This window comes from Schistocerca nitens, chromosome 2 (genome assembly GCF_023898315.1).
Source record: "Schistocerca nitens isolate TAMUIC-IGC-003100 chromosome 2, iqSchNite1.1, whole genome shotgun sequence".
NCBI lineage: Eukaryota > Metazoa > Arthropoda > Insecta > Orthoptera > Acrididae > Schistocerca > Schistocerca nitens.
This window is the reverse complement of record NC_064615.1, coordinates 519,925,398-519,935,962: the sequence shown is the minus strand read 5'-3', so window position 1 is coordinate 519,935,962 and position 10,565 is coordinate 519,925,398.

Sequence of the window (10,565 nt, the reverse complement as noted above, 5' to 3'; positions counted from 1 at the left end):
GGAGGACGGACAGGGCGCATTGTCATGATGCACCAGCCAGTTCCCTGGATGCCAAAGTTCGGGCCATCTGTGCTGCACGTTTTCACGGAGACATCGCAAAAGTTACAGTAGTATATGGAATTCACTATTTGGTTGGGTGGGGTGAATTATTTGTGGATAATTCCCTTGGTATGAAAGAAAACAATGATCATGCTCTTCACTTTGCTCTTCACCTGTCTCGCTTTTTTGGGTCTGGGACGATTGTTGCTTTGTCTCTGGGTCATAACTATAAATACAGCTCTTGTCACTGTGACAAGAAGGTTGGATCATCAGACACAGTCTGATGAAGGCCCATGCACTCTTCAACACACCATTTCTTCTGATCGGCAGTCAAGATCCTTGGCACAAATTTTGCAATGACACAATGCATGCCCAATTCATCGTCAACATTCGTTGACATGTCCCATAACCAATACCCACTTCAACCGCAAGGTCTTGAATGGTTCAACATCGATCCACACGAACCAACAGTTGAAGTTTGTCAAATAATGTCTGGTGTTGTATGGCTAATGGGCCTTCCAGTGTGAGCATCATCTTTGACGTCTGTACGGCCAGCCCTGAACTGAGCATGCCACTCAAACACATGCATACAGCTCATGCTCTGTCCCCCAAACACTTGTTGAATCATTGCAAGGGTCTCCCTAGCACTTTTCCTGAGATTCACACAAAATTTTATACACATGCGCTGTTCTGCTTGTGGATCCATCGTAAAATCATCACACACCAAACACAGAGTATTACGGAAATCACTGTGGACACACAACATGTCCTCCCAACTGAATGCCACTCTGCACACTGACTCATCAGATATGCAGCTCTTGCCACCTAGTGGTGCAAAGATCTATTACTCCTACTTTCCAGATCGCAGCACCAGTCCCAAAAATTTTGGATTTCACCTCGTATTGTCCATTGAAGACAGGCAGAATCACTCACTGTCTGCAGCCAGTTACACAAGAAGAAATGGATCATCAAGCTGCCACAACTAGATGCTGCCTTCACTAGCTGTGGGCCTGCTATATGCTCCTATGTCCAAATACTGCTTACTTGGTGCCTTCCAGCTGGTGGACCAGCTGAGGGCTAATGTTTATTTACTGCAGGCCATCTATCTTGGAGATATGGAGATCATGCCTGAGCCACTTAGCCATCCACTCACAATCACCTTTGCAGGCAAACTTAACTACTGTTACCCCCATGTATGGACAAACTTCACTGCTGTCAACTGCTGCTGTCCACACTAGGGTCCACAGTTTGGCCTGCACTAAGCAGTGCATGAGTACCATTTGGTGTGGCTTTCTTCTCCAGCTGTCACTTACCACCTGGCCTCAGGGCCCACTCAGTACCATACCACTGGAGTACTGAGCACAAAGGCTTGCCTCAGCTGACACCTGCTGAACTGGGGCAATGACACACACTGGCTGTGGCAGCAGTCCACTTGCTGACCTAAGCATGATTCACCAACCCAGACTAGTCTGCACCTTTGGGATGCTGACCGCTGTCTAGCACCACCTCGGCTGATGTATTCTGATATGGATTAAAGGAATATATGAAACTGCTGTTTTTCGATTGGACATCAGACATCCACCTGGTACATACACATGACACTGCTGCAACCAAACCCTGAGTGGAGAGGTGAAGGACTTCTTGACCACTAACACCCCAACTTTGCCACCCACGATAGGTATCCTTCATCCCCGACCTCTACACTAGGAAATCTAAAAGCTAGTATCCTATCCATGTTGTCTCATTATCAGTGGAAGAGGAAACATGTTTCTGAAAGATCTCTGCACTAGGCCAACAAAACTGCTTTAGTGTTTTTAAAGTACACATAACTGAGAGTGAGTAACTTGGCAGATGCCAAGGTGTTTAGGGAGGGATTTTTTCAGTCATGCAGTTTGACTGCAGGACTGGCTGGGACTGTCATAGAAAGTGAGCTCTAGTTATGAAGAGAATTCAGTAGACCAGATGGAAGCATTTAAACAGAAAGCAGTAGACACAGTGTATTATGAGGTTAACATTCAGGTACACGACTTACATCAGCTGAAGACATCAATCAAGCAATGTGCTTTACATATCCTCCTCCTCATACTCAAATTTCCTTTGAGAGTAGAAGGTATGATATCTCAGAGCACAAGAGACCTCAGAAACAAATAAGTTGTGTGTTTCATACAATGTTGCAGCACACCAATCAACCTGAATGAAGACAGATTCAAATAATGAACCTCACAGGTCACACATGAATTCATGAGGAACCAATAGTAAATTTATTATTATTATTATTATTACAGTGATCAGCGACAGAACTAATTTCGATGAAAAAATAAACAGAGCTGTGTTTGAATTAAGGGATTAGACACACAAGATGGAATGCAAGGTTGATTTATGAGTTGACATCAAGGGGCAAGGAGAGCATGCTTCAGAAAGAAATTTCTAAAGCTTGACTGATAGTCATGAAACAATTAAAAGAGGGCAAGACAGAGTGTGGTGGGAACCAAAGAGAAAATTTAAGCAGTTAAAAAAGGTATCATAAAGTCATTATAAAAAAATTTTGGGACATTGGCCACTCAAACTACACACTGCAGACTAGTGTGACATATGATGTGCTTTACTCATGGATAAATCTTTGGTCATTGCTGATTACTAATTATGACTTCTTGTGTTTAAGCCACAAAGTCAGAAAGAAGCACCATGTATGTCTTCACTGATGTAGACATTATCTCCTTCTTCATCTTCTTCTGTGCTGGGGACCAAAAAGATCTCCCACAAATATAAATATTCAAGGAAATTCTGCTCTTCTTGTGATGCCACTGCAATTGCCATGGCAGTTGTTGTTCTCTGTCTTGCACCTAATGGCATCCATTTGTTATTTTGTGTGTGTGTCGGGTGGGGGAAGGGGAGGGGGGCGGGGGGGAGCATGCTTCAGAAAGAAATTTCTAAAGCTTGAGGGATATTTTTAATATTTTGGAAGATGAATGCTGACTTGTGAGGAGACATAAAAACATTTCAGTTCAGCCTCTGTTTCAAACCTGGCTACACCATATTCTTTTTTCCTTTCCTTGAGAGTTTGGAGAAGGGAGGTGGTGGAGGGGGAGGGGTGATCTTACCCCTGGGCATGGATGCCCTTGCTTGCATCATATCTCTAAGGCAGGACCAACGACATGGGATAACCCCCCCACCCAGACAGCAGGTACCACAAAACGAAGTGAGAATTCTAGTTTCCTCCCAGCTTGCAGATATGCTGCATCAATGCGCTCCAGAATACTTTCACATAAAGAAAACAGGCTTCTGACCAGCATACTATACTAAATCATTACTTAAATAAAACTTTTTTGGGGGGATGATCATGCAGTGATTTGGAAGAAGTCGCACAACACATCATTTCACCAAGTGATATGTTATGCTACAAGGGAAGCTACAAATAGTATACTTCCATAACAGGAGGTTCCTGAGGAGGTCAAGTCTCATCAAATTCATCAACTATTGTACTGATACTACAGAGGTAGAAAAAAATATGATCTTCGTATGAACTTCCTTTAGTAGAATCTTTTGATGAGTGCATATGATGGATGCAAGATTATGCTTCAGAATCAGAAAAACTCAATTTATTCAAGCAGGATCTCCTCAAAGATGATAACTTCTACAAAAAGTTACAGAAATATATCCAAAAACAAAGATTATGTAACTTACCAAACGAAAGTGTTGGAATGTTGATAGACACACAAACAAACACAAACACACACACAAAATTCAAGCTTTCGCAACCCACGGTTGCTTCATCAGGAAAGAGGGAAGGAGAGGGAAAGACGAAAGGATGTGGGTTTTAAGGGAGAGGGTAAGGAGTCATTCAAATCCCGGGAGCGGGAAGACTTACCTTAGGGGGATAAAAGGACAGGTATACACTTACACACACACACACACACACACACACACTCAAGCAGACATTTGTAAATTTGCTTTACAAATGTCTGCTTGTGTCGGTATATGTGCGGGTGGATATGTGTGTGTGTGTGTGTGAGTGTACACCTGTCCTTTTTTCCCCCTAAGGTAAGTCTTTCCGCTCTCGGGATTGGAATGACTCCTTACCCTCTCCCTTAAACCCCTCTTTCCTGGTGAAGGAACCGTGGGTTGCGAAAGTTGAATTTTGTGTGTGTGTTTGTGTTTGTTTGTGTGTCTATCAACATGCCAATGCTTTCGTTTGGTAAGTTACATCATCTTTGTTTTTGGATATATTTTTCCCACGTGGAATGTTTCCCTCTATTACATTCATATCAAAAGTTACAGAAATATATACAAAATCATGTACGCATCATTGGATTGATTTACAGCATTTACTTAGCCATTACACAAGTGGGCATGTGGTGTACTTTGTACACTTGTAAATAATGTCTGTGTTTATATGTTATCAAGTTAAATGTATATGAGCAATATCAGAGTTTAATCTCAGTTTAATGAAACAATGAAAAAACTTAACTTAAATTATATGAGTTACAGCATTGTTTAATTAAAGAATAATAAAATAAATTTTGATTATATGACTCTGTTGCCATGACAGGTTGTAATGAATCATCCTCCTTTAACATTACCTTTTTCTTTTTTTATAGAGATAGCCGATACCAAGTACAGTCTTGAATCTTGCATAGGTTAAAATTATCTCAGCTGTTTCACTGAAGGAATTCATATGATTTTCTATATGATGTATTATATTTCAGGCTAAAGTGTATAAAAACAAATTAATGTGTTACAATTGATATGTACTAACAGTTAAAATTACTCTTCTTTTAAAAATATTTGAAATTATGAAATTTCTGGCACACTTAAAATTCACAATCTGACGCTAATTATTAAATTTATTTCTGGACTCAGTTATAGAATAATGCTTTATCTTGGTGACGATTCTCCTCTTGTAAAGAAAGTTTGTAAACTCCTTTGCTTTGTAAACGCTTTGGAACATGGTTAGTACCACAGAATGTAAGTAGTGGTGGGCATCCTTTTGATGGAAATGCAAGTATTTTGCTAAACTTGTCACCAACAATGTAATTATTGGTTTTTTGAAAGTGGAAATTATAAAGTTGATGTGTTTTAGAAGAATGGGATAAAATAAAATATATCTATAGCAACAGGCAAATCTTCAACAGTTATTTTGTCATCAAGTACCTAAGACATCAAAATTTCAGCTGCAAGAATGTACCCCTAGACAAGATTTTGAGCCATCAACAACAACAATGAGATAATGAAGATAAGCAAAAAATTCCTTCTTTTACAATATTACTCCTCTCAAAGACTTCTAAAGATAGTGAAGATACTAAGACAGTGAATTTAATAGTGATGTGTGAGAGGGTAAGATTACAGAACAAACCTATTGTCCAATGTCTTATGCATAAGCTGCTATGTAGACAACAGGACCAATAAATAATACAATACAATACAACACTCAAAGCATTAAACAGCACAGTTAAACTGATGACAGACAACCACAAATTGAATTACTAATTATCTGGCAGACAACTGCTTCATTGTGGAATTGTACTGTTAGCTTGTAATCTGGATCATTTTCTTGCATGAGAAGTAAATTTTTTTCTCGCCCAGCTTGGCATTTATGTTATATTACTGCTGTTCCCTTACATGTATGACAATATAATTAATCACTGCACTAGCTGAAGCAAAACAAAAAAATTGAAGGAACAGGCATAGGCTTACAGTTGTGAAACAACACTGGAATGGTACATAACAATTTTATTTATAGCTGGCGCAATTTATACGCAACCTCTCGACGATTGAGTTAACAGCTGGTCTGAACCCCACATCACCAGAAGAATTCAGCTGAGGCTGGAAATGTAAAGTGGTCCATCTGCCACAAAATATGCAATATTCAGCCAAGAAACATAGTATAAGAGTAGGAAAAGCCTATGTCAGAAGAGGAACCACATATGAATAAAAGTGACATTATTAAGCCAAAGGAGGAGAATAGGCCATATCACCAACACATGTACAATGGAATCCCAAAATATGAAACAGAGAAGGTGTAAAATGACCCAAGGGTTTGTAATAGGACACCCTCCTCTAACTTTACCTTTTTTATAGAAATAACGAATACCATGCATGCTATCAATTCTGGTATAAGTGAACATTCTTCGCTGTTTCACTGAAATAATTTAATTTGATTTTGTATATGATGTATTATATTTCAGACTAAAATGTATAAAAAGAAATTAATTTGTTACACTCTGTATGTGCAGTTAAAACTATTCTTCTTTTGGAAATGTTTGAAACTAAGAAATGTCTGGCATACTTAAAATTTCTGTTATTAATTGCACAACTGACGATAATTATGAAATTTATTTCTGGACTCATTTACAAAGTATTGATGTGTTCTGATGAGGATTCTTCTTTTGTCAAGAAAGTTTGTAAACTCTTTTGCTTTGTAAACTCTTTGGAAGATTGTGAGTACTGCAGAATATTAGTGGTAGTAGTGGGCTTGCCTCTGATGAAAACGCACATGTTTTTTTAATTTTGTCTACAAGAATGTAATTATTTATTTATTTTTTTTGAGATTGTAAAGCCAGTGTTATATAGAAGAATGGGATAAAATAAGAGAAAATCATAGCAACAGATAGTACTTCATCAGTTATTTAGTCATCTGGAACCCAGTAAGTCAAAATTTCAGCATCAAGAATGTACCTCTAGATGCAAGAATTGGAGCCAACAACAAGAAGTGAAAATGTAAATAAGTAAAAAGTTTTTTCTTTTATATCTTACCCCTCTTGAAGCTTTTGAAAATAATGAAGTAACTAAGAGAAATTTAATGGTGATGTGTGAGAGGGTAAGATTACAAGTGGAGGCATCAGCTGTAATCTGTTGACTGATAATGAAGTTTAGTCTGTTGCAGAAGAAGAAGGATTTTGGATTTGTCTCATTTACAGTTTAATTATAAATGAAATTACAATCACTCGATGAAAGAAGACCCAAGAACTACCCTACAAAGTCAGATCAACAGTGACGCGATAATATCAACAATGACGAACCAGATAAATTGAAAGAGGACTTTACAACTATGACAAGGGAGAGAAGGGTGAAGGAAAAAGACTGGAGAGGTCTAGGAAAAGGGATACATTTTGTGAAAGTCACTCAGAAAAATCAGTCAGGGGAGACTTACCGTATGGGATGAGAAGGAAAGACTGATTGTTGGGGACTGTATTGGATGAGATTTGAAAACCTTAGAGCTTAATGGTGGAAGACAGGGTAATATGCAAGACAGAGATTACTGCTAAAACATTGCGCATTACTTAATAAGAGTGAAAAGCTAAGTGCATTGTACATAACAAAGGTGGGAGGGGCCGGTGAAATGTGCCTGAAGATACCTTAGTCCTTCGCAGTGATTAAGCACATTTTCACTTATCAGGATGTATTAATCATCAAAATTACTGATATTTGAGCAGACAGAATTCTTGGTAATGTCATGAAAACCTGCTACATATTGACTGCGTAACTGTATTTTTCACAGTAGGAAGAGTCTAGATAATTGGTCCTTACTTTTTGGAAGAGGATGATGCCACTGTAACAGTAAACTCTCAATGATTTACTCACATTATCAACATTTTTCACACCAAAACTCAATGCACTGCTGTTTGCCGAGGTATCATTTCAGCAGGGCAGAGTCATTGCTCACACATCTCAGATTTCTGTCCTAGAACTGAGACAGGTGTTTCCCGGATGCTTAATTTCTTCATGTGGTGACATCCCCTGGTTAGCATGGTCACTGGACTTTACAACCTGCTTTTTGTCTCTCTGAGGGCATCTTGAGGCTGAGGTGTTGCAACATTGGCTGAAGAGTTTGCCTGCCCTAGAAAATGCAATACAGGAAGAAACTGATCTTATTCCTTAAGAAACACTCTTTAGGGTGATGCAGATTTTCTGAAGTCACTTTCAACAATACAATGTAATGGGCAGTGCCAATTGAGTGTCACATTGTTTAAACAGTGAAAAATTGCCATCACATAGATATAATTTGTGTTAATACAGTGCTTTATTTTGATTCATCATTTTTCATTTGAACTTTAAATTAGGAAGGATGTTTTACCACACCTTGTAGCTTCAGAGGCTCAAAAATCTATCAGGTGGAAACATTAGAAAATCTAGTACTGGGAAAAGTAAAGAAAGAGCAACCATTTATAGAAGTATGTGTTTCAAATACGAAAGAGGAAGTATTGATTGGCAAGAAAAGTAAAGTCAGTACCTCTTCCAAGTCAATAAACAAGCCTGTCAAAGAAAGAAAGAAAATGGTGGAAATGCTTGTCATCAAGGTGATAATAATAGGGGTTGGAACACTGGCAGTTTCTCCTATGGCATAACAGTACAATGAAGCCCCATAGAAATATTCACATCTGAAAATTTTACAGTACATAACTTATTATGACTCATGGCCCTGCTTCTGTGACAGATAATTACTTTGGTGTGTGTGTGTGTGTGTGTGTGTGTGTGTGTGTGTGTGTGTGTCTATGCTACGGCCTACAGCAATCACACCAGTCCACCAAAAATATTAATTTCACAAATAGTCTGTCCTTATTTTTTTCTTATTGATGTTACTTGAGGAAGTGTTGTGAAGCAATGCCAGATGAGAAGAATTCTTGGAAGGCTGGTATAGGATGATTTTGAGGTAGGGTGATGGATCAAGATGGGATCATGGTCTGAACTGTTCAAGGCAGGGTTCAATGTCAGGTTTGCTGTTGGAAAGGTTTTGGGATTGGGTGGGAAAGTGGTATTTCCAATGGATATTACATTTACAGGAAAGCAGATCCTTCACCGTAGCAGAATGACCAAATGTAGTTTTAGGGTTCAAAGTGAGGCCCTAAGATAATACAGATAAATTCAGGAAGGGAGAGTGCTTTAGATAGGATAGATTGCTACTCACCACACAGGGGATATATTGAGGTGCAGACAGGCAAAATGAAAAGACAGCTACGCATTTAAGCTTTTGGACAAAAAATCCTTTATCCAAAATAGAACCAACAAAGAAAAACACACACACATACACATACACAGTGACCAGAGACATCAACCTGTGTGTGTGTGTGCATGTGTGTGTGTGTGTGTGTGTGTGTGTGAGTGTGTGTGTGAGTGAGTGAATGTGAGTGTGTGTGTCTATTTTTATTTGTTTGGAAGAAGAACTTTTTTGTCCAAAAGCCTGAAGTTTAGTAATCTTTTCATTGTGCCTGTCTGGATCTCAGCACCTCCTCTGTGTGGTGAGTAGTATCATATCCATTTCATACTTCTGTAAAATAGTTCATTATGAAGTCTCATACAGGCACAATGTAAATGTGACACACAGCATGGACTGGATGAACAAGTACGAGGACTGTTCAAAAAATTCTGTAACATTCGTAATTTCGCACCAATAGTGTGTTTGAGCGAAATGTGGTTGGCATCCCTGCACATGTCTGTGTTTAATGTGTAACTGCTGGAAGTTTCATCGGTGTATATCTGTTAGTTATTGTTCAGAGCTGTATTGAGTAGATGGTGTGTTGCACAGCTTGTGAATTTTGAGATGGCAGAGTTAGAGGAGCAACACATCTGCATTCAATTTTGCATCAAAATCAAGAAAACCTTTATAGAGACACGCCAAATTATGCAGGAAGCCTACTATGATGAGTTATGGAAGTTAAAAATGACTCTCATTCAGGATGCTCTTCAACGTCTACCAATGATACTCATGCCAGGAACGTCAACGCAATTGTGCTTGCCAATCAAAGATTGATTGTCAGAGATTGCAGAAGAACGTAACGTTTCAGTTGGGTCATGTCCTGAAATCCTGAAACAGCATCTTGGAATGCACCATGTTGTTGCCAAGTTCATCCAACAGCCCATGAGTCAAAACCAGAAAGACCTTCACCTCACAATCTGTGAAGAGCTTCTGGATCACACAAATGGGACTGAGATGTTCCTTAGGAGAATCATAACTGATGATAAGTGGGGGTCTGCAGTTATGATGCTGAGACCAAGTTTTAGTCTTCACAAAGGGTTGGGAAAGGTTCTCCAAGAACAAAAACAGCTCATCAAGTCAGTTCAAATGTCAAAGCAATGCTGATAATTTCCACTGACTTTGAAGAATTAGTTCATCATGCATTCATGTCACAGAGACTAAATGTTAATCAACGGTACTATCAGCATGTATTGTGATGTCTGTGAGAAAATGTGAGAAGAAAACAGCCTGAAATATAATGAGACAATTCACAGCTCTTGCATGACAATAATCATTCTTCCCTTTTGGTGCGTGACTATTGCACAAAAAATGAAATCACTGTGCTGTCTCATCCTCCATACTCTCCAGATCTGGCCCTTGCAGCCTTTTTTTTTCTTTCCAAAGTTGAAAACTCCATCTAAAGGACGAAGATTTGCAGTGATATACGAAACAAAAGAAAAAAAGTCACAAATGGCGCTTCTCGTGATCGAACAAGAGGCATACCAAAACTGATTCCAGAAGTGGAAATGGTGTTGGGAGCAGTATATCAATTGTGGAGGAGAGTTTTTCAAAG